Raw genomic sequence first — 27,469 nt, forward strand, 5'->3', positions numbered from 1 at the left:
ATTTTCAGGGTTGCCTTCTTGGCACACCTGTCCACCCAGGAACTATTTGGTATAGAATAATTTTAATATGTGTCCTCATTCTCAAGAACGTGCTGGGATTAAAAGTTAATGGTCAGGTATTTTTTGGTTTGTTTTTATTTGTTTTTGTGGTGATCGAATTTGAACCCAGAGACTTGTGCATGCAAGGCAAGCACTCTAACAATTGAGCTATATCCCCAGGCCAATGATCATGTTTTTGTGTATGTGGGGGTGGGCTGTTCTGTAAATTTCCAATGCACCTTTAACATCTGAATAATCATGTTCTTGCTATACAAAGGATAGAGTAAGTAGACTTCAGTGTTCTGTTTTAAACTTCCAAAAATGGTGATACAGATGAAAAATGAAACTTTCATGTTTCAAACTGCTTTTATATGACATTTTATATTTTATATTTGATAGTTTCCCTATCAAGTTACTGGCTTTGTATTTTGTTTGAAGAACAGAAAAGGCAAAATGAACATTTTGATTATACTATTACATATAAAAAGAGATCATAGAGGAGATACTGAGTTCCAGAAAAATCAGTCCAAGGTCAGTATTCACCTGAGACACTCTACCATTGTATCAAATGCATGCTTATTATTTTGGAAAATAACTTCGAAATTCTTGGCTTCTGTGTCTCACAAGTTACTGCCTAAAGTCTACACATTGGCACCTTTAATAATTAGCAGCCAGATATTACTATCGGGAAGCAAATTCAGATACTACACCCAACTGTGAGTATTCAAAATGAAAACTGTGCATTTTAATTGTTTTTAAAAAAGGAGATGTTAAAATATATATCCATCTATATATACATTTTACACGGATTCTGGAAATACAGAGCACTTGGGAACTCTCGGTATGGAAAATATATTGCTTTAAGAATTAGCATATGCACAGGTCAGGGAAAACATTTTATCATTATTGGACATAAAAAAGGACTACCGATTTTTAGAGTTTATCTGAAAATCAAGCAGAAGTATTTCCTGGGACTTTCAGGTCACTCCCTGGGCAGAATGCCAATGTAATCTAAATTGGTCTTTGGCACTCTCTCATTTCCTCTTTTGCATTCCTCTGCCACCTCTGATCTAAAGTCCCAGACCTCTACTTTGGATGGTCTGTTCCTTTCAGTGGTCTTTTCCTTCCAACACTGACTCTCCCAATCCACCAGGGGAATAATCTTAGCAGAAGGGAATGAGAAGAACCTAAACAAATTACTGATGATCTACAACTTGTTCAGCATCACATGTATTTTTAGAAAAAAATTGTGACCTAAATCCTTGTTTCTAAAGACCTTAGCTCACTAGAGAAACAGCTGAATGCAGGTCTGGGTTAAGGAAAGCATAAAATAAGTCTAGAACATCCTAGCATGCCACAAAGCGAAGAAGTGCTCCAATACTAACGCAGACGTGATAAAGGACATGGGAGCTGCCTTGAAGGTGCTGCCACCAGCCAACTGTGGGACAATCTGAACAACCAAAAGGAATGGTATCAAATAAAAAAGGAAACCATAAATCCACAGGTATTTATGAGAAAGGGGAGCGGGGAAAGTTCTTCTTTATAAAGAACGTCAGCTAATAAACATCATAGGAAAAACAGAAGAAAATCCCACTTTGCAACCACCAAGATTCAGTCGAGGGTAAAACCACTAGAGAAAGGAGGGCTACTCACAGCCTCAAGGCATTATCCCCCAGATTACTAATCATTTGCCTCGGAGAGAAGGTATCCTTACAGGAGAGAAGGTATCCTTACAATGCAGAACTCTGGAAGGCCACCTCATCCAAGGGATGCTTGGCATAATCAGTGACAGTACAAACATCACCTGTCTCCACAGCCACTGTGTAGCACAGTTTGCCAAATGTGCTTATCATCAGGTAGCAATCAGACAAATTCAGATTGCGATAACATTCTACAAGACACGTTTTGATATCTGCCAAGACATCAGTGCCATGAAGAATAAGAAAAAGGAACCGCAAGACAACTGTTCTAAGTTAAAAGAAACCAAAAAGACAAAATGCTGTGGGTGACTGTTGAATCTTGGATCAGAGATAGGGGTTATAAAAGATACTGTTAGGATAAGTGGTAGATTTGCATTCAAGTATTAACATGTACCAGTAGGGATAATGGTATTCTCAATTATGAGACTCTTCTTGGGCGTGAGACATACATATAGAGGGATTTAAGGCTACAGGTTCATGAGTTCCACAACTAACACAAACAGTTCAGTAAAAACGTGTGTGTGTGTGTGTGTGTGTGTGTGAAGAGACAAAAATAGTTATAGAGAAACAGAAACAGATAAAACAAATTTGGCAAAATGTTAACATTTTGGGTGCGTTATAGCTATAACCTATAAAAACCAGTAATCACAGTCACTTGTAAGTTATACCCACACCAACTAAAGTGAGATTATAACAGACCTTATGGTTGAAAGTGACACAAATAGTAATGTAATTTCTTCAGTGTTAGAGCATTTAGTCCACTTTTCAGAAAATTTCTTCCAACTATTTCTCCTCTGAAGCAATCAATGGTTCTTCATTTATAAGAAGAACCTTAAGAAAAAGGTTCTCCTTGTCACTCCAAGGAAGAAGATGGTAATGGGTAAACACTAGCATGAGGTAAGTACAGTTCTCCACATATTCTGAAGAAGAGAGAGGTCTTCAGCTTTAAAAACGTTCTGTTTTTAGTCATCAAGAATACAAACAATAATAAATGATGGAGAGGATGTGGAGAAAAAGGAACATTTTTTCCACAGTTGGTGGGATTGTAAATTAGTACAACCACCATGGAAATCAGTTTGGAGGATCTTAAAGAGACTACACATGGAACCACCATATGATCCAGCTATAGCCCTCCTTGGTATTTAGCCTGAAGAATTAAAGTCATCATACTACAGTGACACATGCATACCTACGTTTACAGCAGCACAACTAACTGCAGCCAAAATGTGGAATCTGCCTAGGCGTCCATCAATGAATAACCAGATAAAGAATATGTTGTACATCTATACACCATGGTTTTACTCAGCCATGAAGAAAAATGGAATTACGTCATTTGCAGGAAAATAAATGGAACTAGAGACCATCATGTTTAGTGATTTTGGCCAAACTCAGAAGGTTGAAGGTCATATGTTTTCTCTCATATGTGGAAGCTAGACAGGAAAAGGGAAAAGAAATGTGGGGGTATCTCATGAAAATCAAAGGGAGGTTAGTAGAGGAAAGGGACCAGAAAGTGGGAGGTAGGGAGGGAGGGCAAGGGCTGGGGAGTGATATTGGCCAAATTAAATTATCATATTGTGTGCATGTATGAATATGTAATAACAAATCCCACCATTATATACAGCTCTAATAGACCAGTTTTAAAAATAGGAAAAAAAAAAAAAGTTTTGGCTTTGCTGGGTGCAGTTGCATACACCTGTTATCCCAGCTAAGACCAGGAGGATCAAAAGTTTAAGGCTAGCCTCAGTAACCTGGTGATACAGTCTCAAAATTTCAGAAATTAAATAAAAGCGCTGGGTGGGAATGTATGTGTATGGAGTCCCCCTGGATTCAATCTCCAGTGTCACCAAAAAAAAAAAAAAAAAACAACAATCTGCCTTCACCCCCCACCACTTCCTGGTAAAAACAACAAAAGCCTGCATCTGTGTGGATGTTTCTGACCAGCCCAAAGAGTCCCTTTTCAAAATTTACACTGACCAAACCTCTTGCCCAGGAAGGTGGATGACTTCACTCTATGCACCCCTGGTTGAGGCTGGAGCAGTTCCTTGGTATGACACCCCTTGAGGGCAAACACCCATCCCAGACATCCCAGACCTACAGCTTTTAGCAGTTGTTTCAAACTGACATACCTGAGACAGAATTCATCACACCAGACCTGACCTGTGTTTATACAACAACTTCCTCTTTCACTCTCCCTTCCCAAAGGCCCAGTCTTCACACCCCTTGTTGCTCATCTGCAATCTCAGAAGCCACGCAGGCCACAAGGCCTTTATATTATCAAATAGCATTTCTGTTTATCCTCAGCATTTCTGTCTACAGCACTCACTGGGCACTTCTGGAAAATCTCTGCTACAGCACTGATTCCCCACTCACTAGATGCCAAGTGCTTTACTAAGTTGTCCCACTTTTAAAAAACCCATAATTCTGTAAAAATCATTGCTATCTTTTTAACCCTATTTTACTGAAGAAATGGATGCTTGAACAGGTGAAATAAATTGTCCAAGGTCACAGAATTATTAAGCTGAAATTGAGACCCCAGTCTTCTGGTTCTACCCTAATATCAATGTGCTTGTTACTATTTATAGTTCTAAGACTGTCTCCTGTCCTTAAACCCAGCATAAGGTCCTTGGAGGAAGAGGTTCACATTCCCCCCCCCTCCCCGCCCCACTTTTCTTTCTTTTTTTTTTTTTTGCAACAGGGATTGAACTCAGGGGTCTTTGACCACTGAGCCACATTCCCAGCCTTTTTTATTTTTTGAGACAGGGTCTTGCTAAATTGCTTAGTGCCTCCCCAAGTTGCTGAGGCTGGTCTCAAACTTGTGATCCTTCAGCCTCAGCCCCCTGAGCCGCTGGGATCACAGGCATGCAGCACATGTAACATCACCCACTTTTGTGCTCTTGCTAGATGACCTAGCACTACCCATAGCTCAGGTGCACTGACTTATATTTCAAGATTCCACCCAGAGACCATCTTTCTTTCTGACACTCCTATGTGCAGAACCAACCACACCCTCCTCCTTAATTGCCATGTTCCCACTGTAGTATGCGTGAGCCAGAACTTCAGGGACTATGGTTGCCACATCTGTGCCTGGCACACAGTAGGTACTGAATGGATGTTTCTTGAATGAAATGATTATACATAAGACAGTCGAGTTTCTCAACAGGGCTGCTATGCCTTGTGAAAATTTTTGACCTCATTTTTATCTTTATCACAGACTGAGGAAGATTATTTTAGGAAAGAGTGACAGAGAGGAAATGAAGAAGAACAGAGGGGACAAGTCCTGGCTGTTGGGTCCTCTCTATTTGCCTGCTGCCCTGGGTTTAATGTGTTCTAGAGCAGGGCTTCCAGATTTTAAAGTATGTGTAATAGTGCTGCATACAATTATGATTCCCTGTGGTTTGGGGTGGAGTCTGAGATTCTGCATTTCTAACAAGCACCCAAAAGAAGTTAATGTTTCTAACCCATGAACCACATTTCTGAAGTAGCAAAACATTCTAGCAAAACCCAGCTACAGTGAAATAACACCCATGAAAAGGGATATAACCTGTAGACTAAAATGACTAAACATAAATTCACAAAATGTTCATGGTAGTTGTCTCTTGAGTTGCTTCTTTCTGCTTTGCTATATTTTCAAGTATTCTATAATTATTCTTGTTGATGGAAATAAAAAACTTTAAATGCTATATATACACACATGCACCAAAAAACTGTATATTTTGACATTTCCATTCTGCATGGCTACATCTTTATTTAAGCAACAAATATACTTAAAAGGACTAGACTAGGGAGATAACATGTGGGTGAATTTAGCAATTCCCTCTTTTCTCAGTTTAATGTGCAAATTAACATAAAACAGCAATTCCCCTTAGTGCAGTCACCATCACAACCATTGTTTTTCTCAGGTTCCCTTCCCTTAAAAGAGAGAGAAAGCATCCACTCAGTTGGAATATAATGAAAGGCAAACCAAATTAAGGACAGGAGAAAAAAATAAACAGGAGCTACAATGAACCTCTTCCAAGTGGGTCAACAGAACCACTGACAGTGAAACCGTGGGTGGAAAAGCTGTTCTGGCCGCAGCAGCGGGAGGGGCTGTGATCCACAACAAGGTGAGATGGGATAAATTAAGGCAGAGCTCACTGGAGGGAAAGGTGAGGTGGAGGGAAAGGAGCCTCAAAAGAGCCCTGCTTCCTAAGCATAACCGCTTCCTAAGCATAACTGGGAGAGATCATTAGGCACACATTTCTGAAGCACAGGACACTCTCCAGTGGAGTTCCAATGGATGCCAGGTCACATTCCTCCAATTACAGAGGGACTCTGCCTGCCACTGCCTTCCTCCTCCCAGGGAAGATGACCTCATCACAGGCTCCACATATTCACAGGATTCCATCTACAGTCCTAACTGGATTGTTCTGCCTTAAAGAAAAAATTGTGAAACTCATTGTGAAATTCCACCCAAGGGCTACAACCCAGTCCAGAAGGCTTATAAACATGATGAAGCCAAAAGACATTTCTGTGGTGTCTACTTGGTACTCTTAAGGATGTGGTTTCATACCTGTGAAGTTTAGACACACTAGACATTGGGCTCAACAGAAAACAATGTGTTATTGTCTCTGATGGATTCTGTACGTCTAGCACTAGATTACTCAGGGCAAGTAAATATTTGCCGGGTTGTTAAAAATGTGACCGCTTTTATACAAAATTTCATACAAGAGGAAGTGAGGGGAAAGGGGAAAATAATACAAGGGGGAGAAATGAATGACAGTAGAGGGGGTAGAGAGAGAAGAGGGGAGGGGAGGGGAGGGGAGGGGAGGGGAGGGGAGGGGGGATAGTAGAGGATAGGAAAGGCAGCAGAATACAACAGACACTAGTATGGCAATATGTAAATCAATGGATGTGTAACTGATGTGATTCTGCAATCTGTATATGGGGTAAAAATGGGAGTTCATAACCCACTTGAATCAAAGTGTGAAATATGATATATCAAGAACTATGTAATGTTTTGAACAACCAACAATAAAAAATAAAAAAAAAAATGTGACCGCTTGAGATATCAAAACTAGCATCAAAGTTACCATCTTGGTGGGGGAGAACTGGAATTTATTTGGACTTCTTGCATTTATTTTGCTGAATTTCAAATTGTTTTCCTTCTGAATTACACTGGGGCTAGATAACAGTGGGGATGGGGAGGGCACCATCATCTTCCTGTGCTCCACAGCCTAAAAGGCTTAATGTCTTACTTGGATTTTGGAGACTTCTGAGTCATAATAATCAATTGCAAAGCAACACACGATCTTTTGCCCCAAGAAGGATTCTCATTTGGAGTGTGTTTAGGACAGTAGAGAAAGCCACTATAGCACAATGAGCTCCAGGGAACGGAAGGACACAAAGAGCCAGACAGGCATGTGTGACTATGGTTCTCTGAGAAGGGACAACTAAACATGGGCATGGAGATCCTAAAAAGGCAAGAGGTGAAATGTCATCAGTGCAGTCTTTGTGCAAACTTGCCAGGAGGAACATGAGAAGCACCCAGATGTTTCAGTCAACTTCTCAGAGTTTGCTAAGAACTGCTCAGAGAGGTGGAAGACCATGCATCGTGAAGAGAAAGGAAAATTTGAAGACACAACAAAGGCATCAAGGCCCGTTATAAAAGAGAAATGAAAACCTACATCCCTCCTAAGGGGAAAATAGAAAAGAAGTTCAAGGATCCCCACGTACCCCATAGGCCTCCATCAGCCTTCTTATTCTGTTCTCAGTATCCCGTAAAATCAAGAGAGAACATCCTGTCCTACCCATTGGTGATGTTGCAAAGAAACAGAGAGAAGTGGCATGACAGCAGTGCAGATGACAAGCAGCCTTAGGAACAGAAAGCTGCCGAGCTGAGGGGAAATACAAACAGGACATTACTGCCTATAAGCAAAGGAAAACCTGACACAGGAAAACAAAAACAAAGAAGAGCCAAGACTGAGAAAATCAAGAAAAAGAGGAGGAGGATGACAAAGATGATTTAAAGCAGTTTGCTCCCTATCTATAAAGAATTTAACATCCCTGGTACAACTCATTCCTTTTAAAGAAAAAAAATACTGCAATGTAAAGCCGTGTAAGATTTGTTTATAAACTATACAGCGTCTGTCTTCTTTTGTATAGTTAACAGACTACAGAATACGTGTTTAGATAGCTCTGTCCTGGTGGCATTTTCAATAGTCACTAATCTTGTCTGCGACAGCAGGGGGTTGTAAAAGTTGCAGCTCTATTGTTGAAGTCCATGACTGCTGACTTTGCTTTGCTTGGGATCCTTCGAGGCCTGACTCCCTGCCAGCTGTGCTATTGCTGTCTCCAGCCAGAAAGACAGGCTCTGCCTCTCCTTGTAATTTTAGGCAATACAGATGCTCCTAGACTAATGATGGGGTCACACACTGATAAAGCCATCATTAATCGAAAACACCATAAGCTGAAGATGCTGCACACCACCACCTCGCACCCTACAGGCTGCAGCACTGGGTCTTCACCCTTGTGACCTCGTGGCTGACCAGGAGCTATACTGCATCATGAGGGAGGATCCTACCCCATGTCACTAGCCCAGGAAAAGATCCAAATTCAAAATTCAAAGTACTGTTGAATGCATATTGCTTTCTCACCACTGCAAAGTCAAAGAAATTGTAAGTTGAACCATTTTAAGTCAGGGGCCATAGGAACCCCCTTGGTCCCTGAAAGTCATGTCTGTCTCCCCTCCCCATCCAGACCACATATCTGTTCCTGCATCTAATCTCCTGAGCAAAACTGTGTAAACCCCCTCAGGACCAGGTCACTTGTGCTCAGATCCCTCTATGTTAACCCAGGGCCTCCCTCACAGCCAGAGACCTCCCAATCCCAATGGCACCCACATTAAGGATCCCATGCTGTGAGGCTGACCCACAAGCAACACCCACGAGACAAAAGCATACCGTTCTAGCTCTTCAAATGTATGGGAAGTTCAAAGGGACATTTTACCCAGGACTGATTTAAAAGTTAAACTCATAATGTTTAAGTTTTTTCAACATGGCTAACCACCATAAATTTTTTTAAAATGAAGATTGGGTTTTTTGCCCCAGTGGTCCTCGGTTAGGCCTCCAACATGAGGCCCAAACCATCTGGGCAAGATGCCCCATTTCTTGGTTTTCAGACAGATTCCAGAAAAGGTGAGGGAGGAAAACGAGTTTTACCACCCATCCAGCTTGGGTTCCTCTCAAAGGTGCCACTTTCTCTACAAATAGGCCTAAAATGGGCTTTTACACATTTCTCTTTATATAAATTTGGTTGTTAACCATTTTATTACTAGAACCTTTGAATCCTGGAATCCAAATCAAATGAAAATTTAAATCGTTTTTAAAAGATCAAATATAAAATTCACACACACACATACACACACACGTGTGTGTGTGTGTGTGTGTGTGTGTATTTTTTTTTTCTTCCCTCTGGGTCTGTTCCTGGTACAAACACAAAGCTCTCAACTTCACAGTGACTGGGATCCTGGTGTTATCTGCTCCAGCACCAGGATATCACAGAAGTTGCTGAAAGAAGCAGTTTTTAGGGCTGGGACTGTGGCTTAGCAGTAGCGCACTTGCCTGGCTTATGTGAAGCACGGGGTTCGATTCTCAGAACCACGTATAAATAAATAAAATAAAGATCTATCAACAACTAAGAAAAAAAAATTTTAAAAAAAGAAGCAGTTTTTACCAATGGTGCTTCAGTGCCCTCACAGTTTTAATATGACAACTTGGACTGAAGTGGCTAAAATGCAGTGCTTCCTTTGTTGGTTTTTAACTGGAAAAATAAAAACAGAATATAATTCAGCACAGTCTTGGATTTCCCCCTTGCTGAATTATTTTTCTCTGTGCCCAACTATAAAAGATACTTTAAAAAAAAAAAATGACAGACACTCTAAGGAACACATGTGCTCTAATTTTTGCCCCCAGGAATGGAAAGATAGGACATATAGAGCTGTATAAATCTTCCTTGCATATCTAATAGCACTCACTGTAGATAGAGTCCAATATCACAGAAATACTGAGAAATGCCCTGAAATTTCACAGTTGATGAAAGATTCTTCTTCTCTAGTCAGAAAAGTGATTGCAGAATGCCAGAGGGAACCTAGGAGTGTTTGTGTGTACGTGTTCACGGGTGCACACCTGTGGTGTGGCCTAGGGAGGGGTGGGAGACGGGAGGGTGGCAACAGAGAGCTGGAAACCGGATAAAAATCTTGATGTGTCCCCCGAGATGAATCTTGCCCCTCCACAATTCCACCTGTTCTATTTTCCGGAGCTGATCCGCTTAACGGCAGGCTCTCTCCCCCACTGGCTCCCAGCTGGGTTCTGCCAAGGAGACGCTTCCAAGGGGAAGGGTGAAGGGTTGGCTCCCTGCAGGACGACCCTCTGCACAGAGCTGTCTCCCAGCATCGCTCTCTGCCTCACCCCCTCACCACCAGGAATGGAGGACCAAGGGTGCTATGAGCCACAGGGCACTGCACGGGCCTCCGCGGATCCCCACACCCCAGTGCCATCTGTCTCCTCTGACATGAAGACCTAAAAACCTCTGAATGCTCACCTCACCACACACTGCCCTGTAATTATTATTGTTTTGATCCCACTTTTATGACAGTCTTATATCAGTTTTGTCAAAGAGTCACTCTTAAATATTTCAGGGTGTTTTAGAGCTAACTGTTTTGTATAGAACACGGATGTGGTTTTTGTTTTGGATTTTTTTTTAAATGACTATCATTCTCTGCAATCCACTACACGGTACAGAAAACATTTTGTAGTCTAAATGATCCTTGTGCAAATGATAAGTCCGATCAAGTCAGTGCTCTGTTCAAAACCCTCTCCTCTCAGAATAAAAAGTGTTGAGTCCTTCTGCCCTGCAGAGCCTGTCTCTTGATCCCCCTCGGCGCCACTTGTCCCCCTCTGCTCACTTGTCTCACTGTGCTCTGGCTGCCACAGAGGGCAGCTTTCCTGTTTCTCGAAATGAATCATGAGCCACACTGAGTCCACCTGAGCTCCTCGGCCCTGGAATTTGCTTCTACCTGGAATGCCACCTCCTGGAATGCCACCAAGTCCGGTCACCTAGGACTGCTCCAGGAGCTCTTTGCCAGTCACACCTCAACCAGCTCCCTCCCTCCCTCCCTCTCTCCCTTGTTTTCTCCTCATTGTGCCCATGTCCACATTACATTAGATACTTATTTGTTTGTGATCCATCTCCTTCCATGAGAACAGATGGTCCAAGAGGGGCACCTTGCCTGTCAGGATTCATTCCTACTGTCTAGGACGGTGGGTGGCAGATGGTCAGCCCTCCCTCAGTATTTGTTGAAGAAATGAATGATTTGGATTAGTGAAAAATTAAAAGAACTGCTTTCTTAATGACTACAGCTAAATTTTCAGTGGTCAAAAAAAAAATGTTCAGTGCCTTCCAGGGATGCTTTAGAAAGAATTCTGTTCAAAAGATGAGTTTATGGAATGACCTGCCTCTCCGAGGATGTTCCATGGGTGCACACCAAAATCAACACAGTATATGGTAAATGGTCAAATATGATTAAATGGAAACAATCATTTAAACCAGGGCAGCAAAGATGTTCTGTAAAGGGCAGACAGTAAGCAATTTATGCTGAGAGGGACAAACACTCTCACAACTCTCAACTCTGCAGCTAAAGCATGAAAGCCCCATGCACAATACAAAATTGTGTGAGCAATATTCCAACAAACTGTACTTAGGGGCACTGAGCTATGCATTTCAAATCATTTTCAAGTCTCAGAAAATCATCCTTCTTCATTAGATTTTCTGCAACCATTTAAAAATGAGGAAACCATTCCAGGTTCATGGGCCATAGAAAAGAAAAACAAAAACAGGTAACAAGATGGATGTGGTCTCTACAGTGTAGCTTACTGATCTCTAATTTAACCATTTCTAAAGATGACTTCTTTTTTTTCTACAGAGAAAATATATCTGGTACATGAATCTATTAGGCATCTTATAACTAATTAAACATGAAATAACTATATTGTTATAGAATAATAAGCTGTATGAATGGCTTAGCTGAGTGAATGAACGTCACTAACTCCCTCATCTAGGACAAACGTCTTTCCACTCAAATTTTGGGAGTCATCTCAAATGAACTCTTCTCACACAAGCACCTTTTTCTTATGTAAGTATCTTCATTATCCATCCTAATAAAGAAATTCCACCCTACTCCTTCTTCCTTTATCAAAATGGGAACTATAATAACCCTTAGAGGAGAGAGAAGAAGGTGGTTCCCCAGGCTTTGGGGCAAGGCAGATTCCAGTAATAACCTTTTATTATTAAGTGTTCAACATGTTGCTTATACTTTGCTTTCAAGTATGTTCAAACACACCCTGTAGCGTGGGCCCTGGAATGAGAACCATTCTGATTGCAGGTCCTGCTGAAATCCAGGGTCATCTGTCTCCATAAACTACAAAATTAACAGAAAAGCCCAGGCTGGGTAAAGAATAGCCAACTTATAGTATTGGATAACCTGAAGCAGAGATTTAAAATTTCACTCAATTATAATGATAGTCTCCTCCCTCCTACATAATAACAATATGTGAAAATATGGAATTTGAGAAAGTATTCTCCATGGTGTTAGAAGAGTTGACCACACATAAAAAAAAAAAAAAAAAAAAAAAAAAAGAGGTATGATTTAGAGCATACAGGTCTATTGGACCCTAAATACACAAGAGAGAATGAAAACACTTTGCCTTAGGTCTCCAAATATTGTAAATGTCCTAATGTTGGGTACCCCAGAAAGCCAATCAAGAAAAGAATTCAAGAGAAAAGTTCTCAACATTTATGCCTCTCATTTTCTCTAAGCTTGGGAGATATGGATCAAAACCAAAATTACTATAATCTAATTAGTTGCAGACTCTTCTTGCCCTACCCATTTCGAAAGCAGATCTCCTGGAATATGAAATGAAAAACTTTAAAGCTCTCTGAAAGACCTCTCAGTACCTTGGTTCTTGAATAATTTCCAAGTGAATCAAATTAGAACAAACAGGCCAGAGGAAGGCAATGGTTTTCCAACTCCTACTGTAAGTAGCATGCCCTACAGATTCACAAGGAAACCAAGGACTCGATTCAGCTTTGCTTAAGTTCCAGGTTGCCAGGCACAGTCTCCCGAGAAAGCCAACTTGGCCAGAAACCCTGGCATCTCATGCACATGGTCCAATTCACGCCAGGGACAGCCACCCACAAAGTAGCCCTGCCTCCCCAGGAATCTTGCCCATTCTGCTGAGCTTGGGGCTCTGCACAGAGGTGTAAGATAAGACGTCCAATCACAGAACGCTGTAGAGAGGCACCTCAGCATCACCTCCTTCTCTTCACTGAGTGTCTGAGGGAAATGGAAATGCTGACAAGGCACACGGCTTCAAGCAAAAGTAATGAGAAAGGAACAAACAAGGAACCGAGACTGCAGCTGCCTGGCAATGCTGTGAGCGCTCAAATGGATGCTTCTGAGGAACCAGGGTGCCACGGAGGAGCCCTGTTCCGGATGTCCAGGAGGCTGAGATGGTGACACCTGGTGATGGAAGAAGTCTCCCTGAGCCGCCTTGGCTTCCTGCTTGTGTTAGTTTGCCAGCGATCCCATAACAAAGCACCGCAGACTGATACAGATTTATTTTCTCACAGTTCTAGAAAGCACACGTCCGAGATGGAGGTGTTAGTATCAGAAGGTTTGGTCGCCTAAGGCTTCTCGCCTTGGTTTGGAGATGGCCATCTTTTCCCTGTGTCCTCCTTTCATTTTCCCATGGTTACATGTCTATATTTCTTCTTCTATAAGACACTAGTCATGTTATAGTAGGACCCACTTTCATGGCCCTTAAAGATCCTATCTCTAATACACTTCCATTCTGAGGTACTGGGGCTCTAACATATGAATTTGGGGGGACATAATTCAGCCCATAATATTGCTGGAACCAGTGTTCCATTTTTTCTTATCAGTACCACAAGGCTAGACTCAACAACACCCCACTCACTCAATTCTCACTTCTCTGAATTCTCACCTTTCTTTTATAATAAAAGGGTACAACATACTACAATGTCCCAATACCACCCAGAAAACAGCAACATCTCTTTTCGCCACCTTAATGAAATAATTCCTCAGATACCAAATCCATCCACCCTAAGTCTTTGAGGGTAGGGATACCCAAAAGATTTTGAAGCACTATTGGCAGACCACATTTTAGAAGCACTTTATAACATAATAGGGATCTAACACAAGGAAGAAATCTGTGCATTCACTTGATATTCATCACAATGAAAGGCAAGTGTGAAAAAGCCTATTCTCACTCATTTCATGTCGGCCTTTTCATAGAGTCGCCCACTTCTCTGCGGGAAGGATTACCTTTGTTCCAGCGTCCCAGTGTCACACTGGGATCAACAAATGATAATACTATTAGAAATCAAGGTATGTACAGAAATCAGGTCTGTGACCGGGAGGATCATCAGTAAAAAGTAATACTTTAAAATGTGAATGACCTAAATGATCAAGCCCTTTAAACAGAAAACAACTAAAATAATGTCATTTAAATGACTTTTTTTTTAATATTTATTTTTTTAGTTTTCGGCGGACACAACATCTTTGTTTGTATGTGGTGCCGAGGATCGAACCGGGGCCACACACATGCCAGGCGAGCGCGCCACCGTTTGAGCCTCATCCCCAGCCCTAAATGACTTTAAATCTCAACTTACGCCTTTTAATAATTTTGGACTTGAGTTTTGCCCTCTGTCGGTTTAATTCCCTAAGCGTTGCTGAGGAGCACTGGGTGGTTACAGGGGCTAGAGGCACCGCCATGAGCAAGCAAGTTGATGCCCTCCTGAAACTGAGGTTCTGGTGAGGGCCACACACTGCTTCTCCTGCTGCCCTACAAAGACAAATCCCCTCCGCTCCACTTCCTTCACGGGGACACTTGTACCTCCAGCCTTCGGCTTCCTAAAGACAAAATTTATGAGCTACTTTGTATTTTTCACTCTTTGTCTGATGGGCATTCCCAGCCCTGTCTCCTCCCATCTTTCCTAACACAGACAAGGAAAGAGTCCCTGCAAGCCCAATTATGAACCAGATGACCGTGTGGCCTGCACTCACACTCTCCATGGCTCACCAAGTCCTGTCAATCCTATCCAGATTCCCCCCGGAATAGCCGGGTCTATTCCGGCTCCTGTTCCCATCACGAGATTAGTGCCACGAGGCTAGACTGATCATTCTTCTTCTTCTCAACTAACACCACATTCTCCTTGGAAGATGAAATCCAAAAGCAGCAAGAGTGACCGACTTGCCTTCGAATTCCCAGTGCCTAACACAGTACCTGACTCACATAGGCACTCCATGAATATGGGAAGCCAAGACCCCTGTGCATGGCAGGGAAGCCCCACTCAACCTGGCCCCGCCTTCCATGTCTCCTCCCTACCACCCACCTCCTAACTGCACAGAAGGGCCCCCATGTCTTCCCACAGCTGGGTACATCCCTGGGCACATTTCTGTACTCCCCCCACTCCAAGTCCTCACCTCTCCCTACCTGTGTGCCTTGGAAAGTACAGATCAACACCCAGACCTGGCTCAGAAGGGAGGACTTATGTGCTCTTTTACTTGGGTTTGTACAGAACTTCGGACACACACTATTAAATCAATACACTTTGTTTTTCCTGGCTGTCACCCCTACTGGACCATGCTGAGGGGCAGGGCTTGCATCTTTTTAAAAATTCTCAGTGTCTGTGCCTCGTTTTTTGTGGAATGGGGTGCAGGCACTGGGGACTGACCCAGGAGTGCTCTACCACTGAGCTATATGCTCAGCTCTTTATACTGATTTTGAAATAGGTTCTTGCTAAGTTGGGAGGCCGGCCTCAGATTTGTGTCTTCCTGCCTCAGCCTCTCAGGTTGCTGAGATTATAGGTGTGCGCCACTGAGCCCAGTTTTGAGTCCCTCTTGAAAGGTGCTTACTCATTCCTTTGACAAATACTCATCCAGCGCCCATTCCCCAGCAGGCACTATTTTAGGTGACAGGAATATATTAATGAACAACCAAAAATTTCAGTTTAGAGTCGATATTTAGAAATTGATATTTATTTAAATCCCTCTAGGAATTTAAATTCTGGGGAGAGAAATGATAATTTAGACATTTAAAATGCAGTATGTTAGAATTTTGAAGGGGAAAAAATGTAAAAGAGAGATTTGAGGAGGAGAGACAAGAAGGTTTATCATTTTTAATGCAAGCTGAGTTTCAGTGAGAGAGAAAGTAACATTTGAGCAAAGATTTTAAAAAGAGAGGAAGTTAGCCATGTAGGTTTCTAGGGAAGAGAAGCAGAAGCCAGGCAAAGGCCCTGAGGCAGAAATATGCCTGATGTCCTCAAAGGTCAGTGTAGCTAGAACAGAGCTCACTACGGGGAAATGGAGCTAGAGAGAAGACGGGGCATCATCTGAGGCCATCCAGGCAACCGTAAGGACTCCACCTTCACTGTGAGAACACAGAAGAGTCATTGTAAGTTTTGAGAGAAGTGTCATGATGTGATCAGAGCATAGAGAGGCAGGGTTAGAGTCAGAGGTGGCAGCCAGGAGGCATCTGGGATGACCCAGGCCAGACAGAATGGCGGCCTGGGCACCCTACAAACCGCAGCAGGGCTGCCGCTGGAATTGCACCAGCCACTCACAGTGACTCCACAGAACACAGACCTGCTCTGAGCACAGTCTATGCTGTCCACCCCTATGCTGAGGACAGTCTCCCCGTGCATCCACCCTTCCCCAATACCTCAGACACTTCACCATCACCCCGCCACGACACCCCACCAGCTCTCCCTCTCCCTGTGGCCCTACATGCCAAGTCACTTTGGGCCCTTCAAGGTTTGCTGCAGATCCCCCTCCATTGTGAACTCTCCCCAGGATGGTCTGGCTCACACCAACTCTCACCTCCTCAGCCTGTGGCCTTTACCACCCACATCATTTCCACTGTCCTATATCACATTGGCCCAACTAGACTGTATCTCCCTTGCTAAAAGAGAGGCTTTCCTTACTTCCCAGACCAGACTGCACAGGAGGCCATTAAATAACACGTACTAACCAAGAACCCCATGGCAAGGATGCAGGACTACGAGGGTCTTGATTTTTTTAATGCATTGCCAACACTTGGAAATTGAGGGCCATCGCATAAAAATGGAATTTCTGACTTCTCTTTATATACTGGAAGGCTGTGCTATGCTGGATCTTCATTCCCAGACTGCAGGGGCAGGTTAGCAGAGTGCTGGCTGGCCTTCTCTCTCCTTTATATCCCGGTTCCCTGGTTTACTTTTCTGTTAGATCCCTGAGGAATTTGAGTTTGCAACCCCTGTATTGGATATTGGTCATCCTGAATTTTTAAATTACTAGAATTTGGAGAGAACTGAGTATTCACTGAAGATATTATCAGGTTTTCTCATTCATGATATCAAATAGAAAGGGCATGAGTTGGGATCTTCTATATCATAAATATAAACAATTATATATGCACAAATACACACACAAATATCTCCATCTATATATATTTTGGAAATGCCTCTTTCTTCTCCCTAGTAGATTAAAATTATTATACTCAGGTTTAAACACTTTGAAATGTGGGGCCCATAATTCTGACCATGACTAAGATTGAGAGGGTAAGACAAGTATATATACAATTCTATAGAAAGGCAAGGCAAAAATAAATATTACTTAGTCAGATGAGGTACTTACCAACCATTCTGGGGAATAAAAAGTTTCTGAAGTCCTTCTGACACTAGAAAAACTACATCACTTACTGATTTTTTTAAAATGAAACATCAAGTATTATCTATTGAAAGATGGATAACTCAGGGACATCACAATGGGCTCATCCTCCAAACCACCGATGTCTAAACTATAAAAAGTAATTGTCGTTTTCAGATCTATCATTAAATTTCAGTGTTCATTGTAAGACCAGAAGAGGTATCTTACACCACAGGAAAAGGAACATACCAGTTTCAGGCCAGCCTACCAAAAGATGAGGAGTCAGGCAGGTACTGGAAGAGTTTAAGGTAACATCTCCTTTGACCTGTGACCTTTGCCTAGGTTTTAATTTATGAGAAGAGCAAACTCTGGACACACAAATCAAAACCTATTTTGGCTTTATCTGTGCCCCAGTCATCACTTCAAGTCCAAATAGGCAGGTCTTGAAAAGCAAATAGAACCCTGATTAGTGCAATCAGAATGGGGGACACTGGGCCGCACCCGCCCTGTGGTCTGAAAAGCAAATATGGCTCAGGCCAAAGCTCCTTTTAAAGCAAACAAACTGAGCATAAATCACACCTTCAGACACACTCCAGGACGACGGGCTTCTCTGTGTGCATATCACACTGAGTAAATATCTTTTTCCTTAATATTTCTCAACTCAATGTTTTAACTAATAAGCTTTCAAGGGAATGCTTGCTAGCTTAACTTTGCCACTTTTCACACAAAAATCACCTCCTTCCTCTGCACTCACAGAGGACAAGAAAGACAGATAAATGAATACTAGGAAAAAAATATGCAATGTTTTCAAAATATTTAGGATTTTATAAATACATTAAAAATAACGAAGCGAAGAATCCATTATCATAACCTTTCTGTCTCTCTCTCTCTCTGGAAAACAGTAAGTGGACAAAGTCAGAAAACTCAAATACTATAGAAAATAAAAAGAAACATTTTCCAGTGTACTAATGGTTATATCATGTCATTTTTAGAGAAAAAACTTACATACCAACCTAAACACCTTTTTAAAAAATTATACAAAAGGGACCTGTATTATCACTATTCTACAAAACATTTTTTTTCAGTGTGTGTGAGCGCGCATGCGCAACCCACCATAGGTCCATTTTTTAACATGCTGCAACTTATACAAATATCCTCACATAGTTTTAAGTGAACACTTTTGTGAAATCGATAGTGACTTTAAGTCTTGAAACACATCACAGCTACTTTCTGATTGTCTACTTTAGAAGACAAAGGAATCTCAAACCGTAGTCTCTTTTGCAAATTCTAAGTATCACAACAAACCTTTGTCACAAACTGCATCACAGCACAGGTAGACAGTCAACCCTCAGCAAACCAAGTCAAGCTCTTCTCCATAACACAGCTCCATGAACCCAGCCAGAAACGGCTGAGAGCCAGGCTGGAGGTCAGCCACAACAGTCTACAAAGGGTTCTGTGTGGCCCACGTCTTACTTCAGTAGCTGCTACACCCTTTGTCGAAGAGGCAGGCACAACCACAGGATGAGAAAGGAGGAAGGGGCTGCCATCTGCTAGGTATTCCTCCAAGAATACCTACTACCAGCTGAAAATCTAGACAAGCAGAAGATGGATCAGAGTTAAACACCTGGGTCCCTCACCACTGTCAAAAGCCAGGCAGCTACCAAAGTAGTCACGAGAAGGACAAAGCAAGCAGAGTGGGCTCAGGGGGACTCTGGATGCTCTGGTTTCTCTAACTAGCTATGTGGAAGTAGCCGACTCTCCTGACAACCAAGCTGCCTTTGGGGACCTCACAGAAGGCTGAAGGTTGTACAGGGAGGAGCCCCACACCTTGCTATGAAACCAAGAACAACTTCCCAAACACGCCCCGCATTTTTATTTCCAATTCTGAGGCATTTTTTCTCAGGTAAAAAATGCTTGAAAGGCCCTATCCATGGACACCCACTTAGCTCTTACTAATTTACCAATGATAACAACATGCCACCTCTCCAGATTAGCCTACATTCATAGTTACCACTGTCTCCTTGGAAATTCCAAAGTATTCTATTCATATAATACTTTGGGCCTTTATTATCTTATTTGCTATTTTAAAAATGAAAGCCATATAGAGACAGATACATAGACAGTTTACCATACGTCAACCTCTTTATAGGCAATGCCTTTATTTATAAAGGAATATCATGCAGTTGGTGGGGGGACCTCTAGATTCAAATTTAAATAAGTAATGTCAGATTTGGACAAAATCATTTGATCTCTCCGATTCTGAGCTTCTTTAGCTATGCCTCTCTGACATTATTGTTGTGGGGTTAGATTAAATGAGGTCTATCCCAGCCTCCCGCAGCCCCAGTGAGAGCTGAGGAAGTACTTAGGGACTTAGCATCCTGCACGCGCTCAGTAAAATGCTACTCGCCCCAGAGGGCTGGCATTGCAGCTGCCTCCCCAGTGAAGCAGTTTCATTCAGTAGCCTCCAGAGACTACCACCACAACCTTCCAGATGGGAGGCCTCACCATTATCCCTTGGAATTTAACGGAATTGGACAGAGGTAAGGAAACTAACTTAGCATGTTATCACGCAGAAATGCATGCCTGCTCGAGATCAGGAGGCATTTCCAATCCAGCTTCACAATCATAAATCAAGAGCCTAACGTCAGACATTTTATTTCTGAAGTAAATCTTTGGTAAAATCACTAATTACTGTCTAACTTTCGTAGGCAGGATGACACTCTACAGACATCAGGAAAGAGCCATCGTCACTACAAACTGTCTATAACCTTAAGCATCTTCATGAAAATTACCCTGTGAAACCAACATGGAATAGTTACTAAGACTCTAAAATCTGTACTTGAAAGGCCTTGGCTGAATGATGATTAGAGTAAAAACTGTTTTCTTCTCAAAAAAAAAGATACAAGGGGTGCTGACACAAAACAATTTTCTAATGCAAACTAGTCTGATGTTGACACTCATTGTTTATAAATTACTGGTCTAGATACTGTCTATGTAGAAGCATTCAATAGACTATTTTTGTTTATGAATAGAACTGGTAATCAATAGTTATTTGTGCAGATAATAATTAATTTGGAAATTTCAGTTTTCAATAGTCATCATGCTATGAATATAGATCTTGATTCAACAATCTAATTAAATGTTTCATTCATCACAAATCAGTATTGAGAAAGTACTGTTTGTTCTTACATCAGCAATTACATTAAAATACATAGCAACTGACTATGTGTCCCTCACATACAGTATCTTTGAAAGCTTTTAAAGAAGACCTATATTTCACAGGTTATTTAATACAAAAAAAAATAAAATAAAATATAAGCCAAATACCCAATGATATAATATTCTAAACTCTATTAATATACTTATGGTAAGCATCTTCATTACACATTGACATAGAAATGTGGTTTCTACTAATGATACCAAGTTCCAGATATTCTGTTTATTCTTATATTGGTTCAGCAAAATGTAAGTTGACCTGATTATTTTTTTGGGGGGAGGGGGGAGGATGGGTGCTGAAGATCAAACCCAGGGCCTTGTGCACGAGAGGCAAGCACTCTACCAACTGAGCTATATCCCCAGCCCAGTTGACCTGATTTTAATCAATTCATAATCAAAAAATTATTGGCTAGAGGCTTCTCAAATATAACTGTACCACAACTTAAACTTCAGAGATTCGGTCCGCCTGGACCCCTAACTTCAGTCAGCAAAAGGCTGTCTTCAAAGTTAAGAGCAATTAGGAGGTCACTCTCCAAAGAAAATCAAGACTCCATCTTCCTGAAATATTACACTAGGCCCCTCAGAGGGCCCTTCTGTGAAGAGGCTGCAAAGATGTTCTTCTCCCCAAGAGAAAGAAAAGAAAATTCAAGGAGTGACTATAGACTCATGACCCCCACATCTGGGGTTCTAGAGATAGAAATAAAGGCTTACCCTTGAATTTTTCTTTTAAATGAGTGCTAAAAAACAATTCCATCTACTCTACAGATGCATTTTTATGAAGCGATATTTTCAGCCAAATAACTGCCCAGGAAAGTAAAGGGGCCAGGTAACAAACACGTCTACCCATCAAGCTGATCTACAGGTTGAAAGGGAAGATTACAAAGAAAGCAGGAAGCCGAGAAGCCACCCTGGAGAAGGGAGCAGTTGGGAAGACACAGATTGAACTAATGGAACTGCTGAAAACAGGCTCCAAACCTGACAGGGCAGATTTTTCAACCGAAGTCCAATGGAAGAATCCGTGATAGCTACAGGCCACAGAAGGGAAACGTCTCTGAATGCCATCAAGGCTAAATTAAGATATTTTTTTTTCAAATTAAAAATAAAAGCCATGCCCCGAACAAAATAACCACTGTACTAGAAAATAGTCAACTAGAATACAAGCATCGCAAAAGCAATAACTTTTTAACCCTTCCTTTTTCAATCTTTAGGCACGTACAATTTCTACACTATTGTAGCTGAAGATCAGATATAAATTTGCTGTGTTCATATTTCTAATATAATCATGCTAATGTTTTAACAGTAGTCTAGTGAGAACTGTACTCATACAAAGATAAAATACAGTAGGTGAATTTAAAATACAGATAAATTCTAATTATAACATGAAAAATGTTCAAAAACCACATGGAATGACAGTATGCCATCAAACATGAACACTTTAATTAACAGATTTTTCTATTTAGTAAAATAAGAGTTTTATGACACCTATCCTTCCCTGTATGACCTCCAATCCATATCATCATTAATGAAAAATCCTGAAATAACCTACCAGACTTGTATATCCTTCAGTCAGGAATTTTGGCAATGATTAGGATGGAGGTGATGAAAAATTTAACTTGTTTTATTCAAGTGGACAACAGGCATGAAAATGCTTACCACCTTTAAGAAGAACAAAGCACTATTCAAGGTAATAGAGGGCTGGGTGTGTAGCTTAAGAAACAAGATAAAGTACTATATATAGTAACCTGAAAAATGCATCTATATTGATTCTGCATTGTCTTCTACCATTTTAAATTCATCACTATTCCAAAGAGAAATTACCAGTAACCAGGACTTTTAACAGTGGTGCAAAACAGAAAAGGAGAGGGAATAATAATAAGAATTTTTTAAAGGAAGAGAAATTGCAACTCAAGTCTATTTCTTGAACAAACCCTTTTCATCTAAAAATTGCTTTGCAAAAGCCAAGTGCAGTGTGGTGGAGGCACAAGGAAAGACATATAAACCGAAGGAACAGAACTGACTGTCTAGAAATGAACCCTTACATTTGGACCAACTGATTTTCTACCTAGGTACAGAGACAATGGATGGATAAAGTATAGTTTTTTCAGCAAATGGTGCTAGGATGGTATATGCTCAAAATAGACCAAAATAAAATGAGCTTAGACCCAAACTTCTCACCATACATAAAAGTTAACCTCAAATGCCCCAAAGATCAAAATATAAGATCTAAAACGAAAGTTCTAGGAAGAAATACTGGAGAAAAATCTTTGTATGCTTTTATTAAGAAATCATGAGTTTGAAAAGATAAAAACTGATAAATGGAGGCTCATTACAGTTAAAAACTTTTAATCTACATAGGGTATTCCTAAGGAAAAAGAGTTTACACACATGGTTTCCTACACTGATACAACAAATTAGTTAAAATTTACATTATTTCATTGTGGCAGGGAAAAAAAATAACACCATTAAGAAAGTGAAAAGACCAGGAGAGAGACTGAGGAAGGACATACAAATAGCACATCCAATAAAGGACCTACATCCAGACTACATGAGATGACCCAATATAAAATGGACAAAATATTTGAATAGGCATTTCCCCCACGTAGGTACAGCAGTGGCTAAGAAGCTCACTGACTAAGTAGATAATGAAGAAATCAACTTCATGATTACCATTTTTTGTCCTTATTAAAAGTTAACATAAGAGTGATTTTATTAGAAATTTCAAACTATCTTTGTGTTTCACAAAGAAATAAAAATAGCCCTATTTGCAGATGACACTTATAATACAGAAAATACTAATTCCACTTTTATGTATAACTACAATACATCAATTATAAAATCAATTAACACTGAGCACAATGATGCTTGCCTATTCTCAGCAGCTAGCAGGTGCTGAGGCAGGAAGATGGTAAGTTCGAGTCCAGCCTTAGCAACTCAATAAGGTCGTAAGCAACTCAACAAGACCCTGTTTCAAAATTAAAAATGTAAGAGGTCTGGGGATGTAGCTCAATGGTAAAGCACCTCTGGGTTAGATCCCTAGTAACCCCACACACACACACACAAAAGAGATCAATTTTTAAAAAAGAAAATATACATAAAAACAATTTTTTAAAAAACTATCAGTACTTATAAACTAGTTCAACTTGGCTACAGAAAACAAAATCATTATACAAAAATCAACTGTACTTCTAAATAATACATTAGCAATAAATAATCTGAAATGAAGTTAGAAAAACAACTCCATTTGTAAAACATCAAAAAGAAAAAACACTTAGGAATAAATTTAACATAGACATAAACTCACTGGAAAGCACACAAGTGTTGAAAAAAATTAAAGACCATCTAAAAAATGGAAAAGCATCCCATATTCATAAATCAGAACTCTACATATAGGGATTCAGTGCAATCCCTATCAAAAGGATGGTTCAACATTCAAAACCCAATTAATAAAAGCCATCATATAAATAACTAAAATAAATATCACTAAGTGAGAAAAACAAATCTGAAAATGCCACTTACTGTATGATTCCAACTGTATGACATTCTGGGAAAAGGAAACTGGAGATGGTAAAAAAGATCAGGGATTCAGGGGAAGGTGGAGAGGGATGAATGGGTAGAACACTGGAGATTTTTTTCTTAATATTTATTTTTTAGTTGTAGTTGGACACAATACCTCTGTTTTATTTGTTTAGTTTTATGTGGTGCTGAGGATTGAACCCAGGGCCTCGCACATGCTAGGCGAGCGCTCTACCTCTGAGCCAAAACCCCAGCCCCTGAACACTGGAGATTTTCATGGCAGTAAAACTATTTCTTTTTACTTATTTTTTTTTAATTTTTTAAAAAATTTTTATTCTTTCTAGATATATATGACAGTAGAGTGTACATTGTCATATTCTACACACATGGAATATAACTTATTCTAATTAGGATACCATTCTTGTGATTGTACATGATATGGAGTTTCCCTGGTAGTGTGTTCATACATGACCAAAGGAAAGTTATATCTGATGTATTCTACCCTCTTTCCTATTCCCATTCCCCTCCCTTCCCTTCATTCCACCTTGTCTACTCCCTATTGTATGTGAGCATCTGCATATCAGAGAGAACATATGGCCTTTGGTTTTGGGGGATTGGCTTATTTCTTTTAGCATGATAGTCTCCAGTTCTATCCATTTACCAGCAAATGCCACAATTTCGTTCTTCTTTATAGCTGAGTAATATTCCACTACGCATATGTACCACATTTTCTGTATCCATTCAACTGTTGAAAGGAAACTAGGTTGGTTCCATAGCTTAGCTATTGGGAATTGAGCTGCTATACACATTGATGTGGCCACATCACTATAGTATGCTGATTTTAAGTCTTTTGGGTGTATGTTGAGTAGTGGGATAACTGGATTAAATGGTGGTTCCATTCTAAGTTATTAAAACTATTTTTTTGTATGATATTATAATGATGGATTCATGCTATGATATTTTGCAAAGCCCACAGAATATACAACACAAGGAAAGGACCTAAAATAAATTATAATCTTTAGTTAATTACAACATATCAATATCAGCTCATTGATTATAACAAATGTGCCACACTAATGCAGATATTAATAATAGGGGAACCATGCAAAGGAGATAACACGGAAACTCTCTATACTTTCTGCTCAATTTTCCTATAACCTATTCCCCCACAAAAAAGTCTATGAATTTTTAAATAGGCCAATAATGTTAATTTCCAATTTCAATAATAATAAAAATCTAACATTCAGAAGAGAAAAATAAATCTTGAAAATTCACTGATGCACTTGGAACCTGCTTGGAACAGAAATCCAACTGAGGTTTCGGTGAGGCGGCTGCTATTACCCTGTGGTGTTAAACTCTGGGCAGCTTTCTGACAAGCTCTCATTTGGCTGCTCCTGAAACAATTGTATTTACAGTAAACAACAAGATTCTATTACTAGTGATGCTCTGAAATTATCTTCCTTATCTGTAATTTGCTTTAACTATAGGTTCTGGAGAGCCCTCCTTTCTTTTAGATTCAAAAGCAAATAACTGAATTAAAGGGATTTTTTTTTTAAATGTTCCTAAAGTCTAAATCTCACTTCTGCTTTGTAAACAGCCCTCTCTGCTACTCTCTCCACCATGCAGCAGAACTCAGAATTCCACCCCAGCTCCCACAGAACTATGTTCCGGCTCTAGTAACATACCCTCCTATGGTGTGTGAGCTACCTCCTGGCCTGCACCTCACACCCTGTACCTCTGAAGGAAGGCCAATGCCACAGTCATTGTATTGAGAGCCCAAACCTAGAAACAACTGCCAATCAGGAGGCTTTGGATGTATGTTACCTCCCAGGCCAGCAAGTAATGAGAGATGCTGATTTTAGGCTAAACTGGTGACCAAAGTTTGTACATGTGTGTGCGCATGCATGCATGTATGTGTGTATGCATGTGCATGCATGTATATAAATGTGCATGTGTTTGTGTGCATATGTGTAAATATGTATGTACGTGTCTCTATGTTTATGTGTATATGCATACATGTTCCTCCCTCTCAGCTGCTTTCTTCCAACACCCTATTCTGATTTTTTCTATGGTGACTTGTCTTTCTCCAGTGTTATGGTTTGAATATGAGGTGTCCCCCCAAAATCTCCTGCATGAGCAGGCAAAATGATCAGATTGTGAGAGCCATAACCTAATTAGTGTATTAATTATTTGATGAATTAGTAATTTGAAAGGACAAATTGGGTGGTAACTATAGGCAGGTGGGATGAGTCTGGAGGAGGTAGATCAGTGGGGGTGTGTCCTTGGGGATCATATCTTGCCTCCCTGGGTCCTCCTAATCTGCTTCAGGGCCACCAGGAGAGGAGCAGAGAAGTCAAGCTCTTCTGCCATCATGTTCTGCCTCGCCTCAGGCCCAGGGCAACACAGCCAGTCAACAGCTCTGAAACCATGAGCCAAAATAAACTTTTCCTCCTCTAAGTTGTTTTTTTCAGGTATTTTGGTAACAGTGACAAAAAGTTGACTGTTGTACCCACATAAACACAAAAATTACCACTAGCAGCTGCCACTCAACAAACTTACTGGAAGGAAAAACTTCTTTCCAATAGATTACTGGGATGAGAGTACTGGTCAGTTTAAAAAACTGACCACTGCCAGGTGTAGTGGCACACACCTGTAATCCCAGTGGCTCAGGAGGCTGAGGCAGGAGGATCATGAGTTCAAAGCCAGCCTCAGGAAGTTAGCAAGGCCCTAAAGCAACTCAGTAAAAAACCTGTCTCCAAATAAAATATAAAAAAGGGCTGGTGATGTGGCTCAGAGTTTAAGCATACCTGGGTTCAATCCCTAGTACCGAAAAACAAAATAAAAAAACTGACCATTGTGACTGCGGCTGGCCAAATTTATGTCACATGCCTATGCCTAAGAGAAAGTCAGAGGGGTTACCTCCTCTAACTACACAGGTTGAAAATGAGACCAGGGTAACTGCCCAGAGAAAATCTGGGTGACTTAGTAAGAGAAGGCAGCAGATGTTCACCATTTTATGGTTCTCATTGACCACTGATTCCCTTCTTCCTAGCAGGTACATGTTCACTGCTTATTATGTGCTATGCAAGTTACCTGGTGTCTGTAGTGTCTGGCCTGCACAATACACTTCCTAAAATGAATTCTCTTCCACCTTAGTGCCACATAAGGGCTATCGATGCTATCTGGCTCCCCTGGCCCACAGTGAGGCTATTCTGCATTTATTTAAATGCCCATTACATTCAGGAAATTTCTCTTCTCT

At 40.8% G+C, this 27,469-nt stretch overlaps 1 protein-coding gene across 8 annotated transcripts in view; it reads right to left on the reverse strand.

Annotated features, from left to right (window-relative positions):
* Apbb2 (amyloid beta precursor protein binding family B member 2) overlaps positions 1–27,469 on the reverse strand; it is a 336,129-nt gene that overhangs the window by 240,951 nt on the left and 67,709 nt on the right. The window lies entirely within an intron of this gene.

This window comes from Marmota flaviventris, chromosome 7 (genome assembly GCF_047511675.1).
Source record: "Marmota flaviventris isolate mMarFla1 chromosome 7, mMarFla1.hap1, whole genome shotgun sequence".
In the NCBI taxonomy this organism is placed as follows: domain Eukaryota; kingdom Metazoa; phylum Chordata; class Mammalia; order Rodentia; family Sciuridae; genus Marmota; species Marmota flaviventris.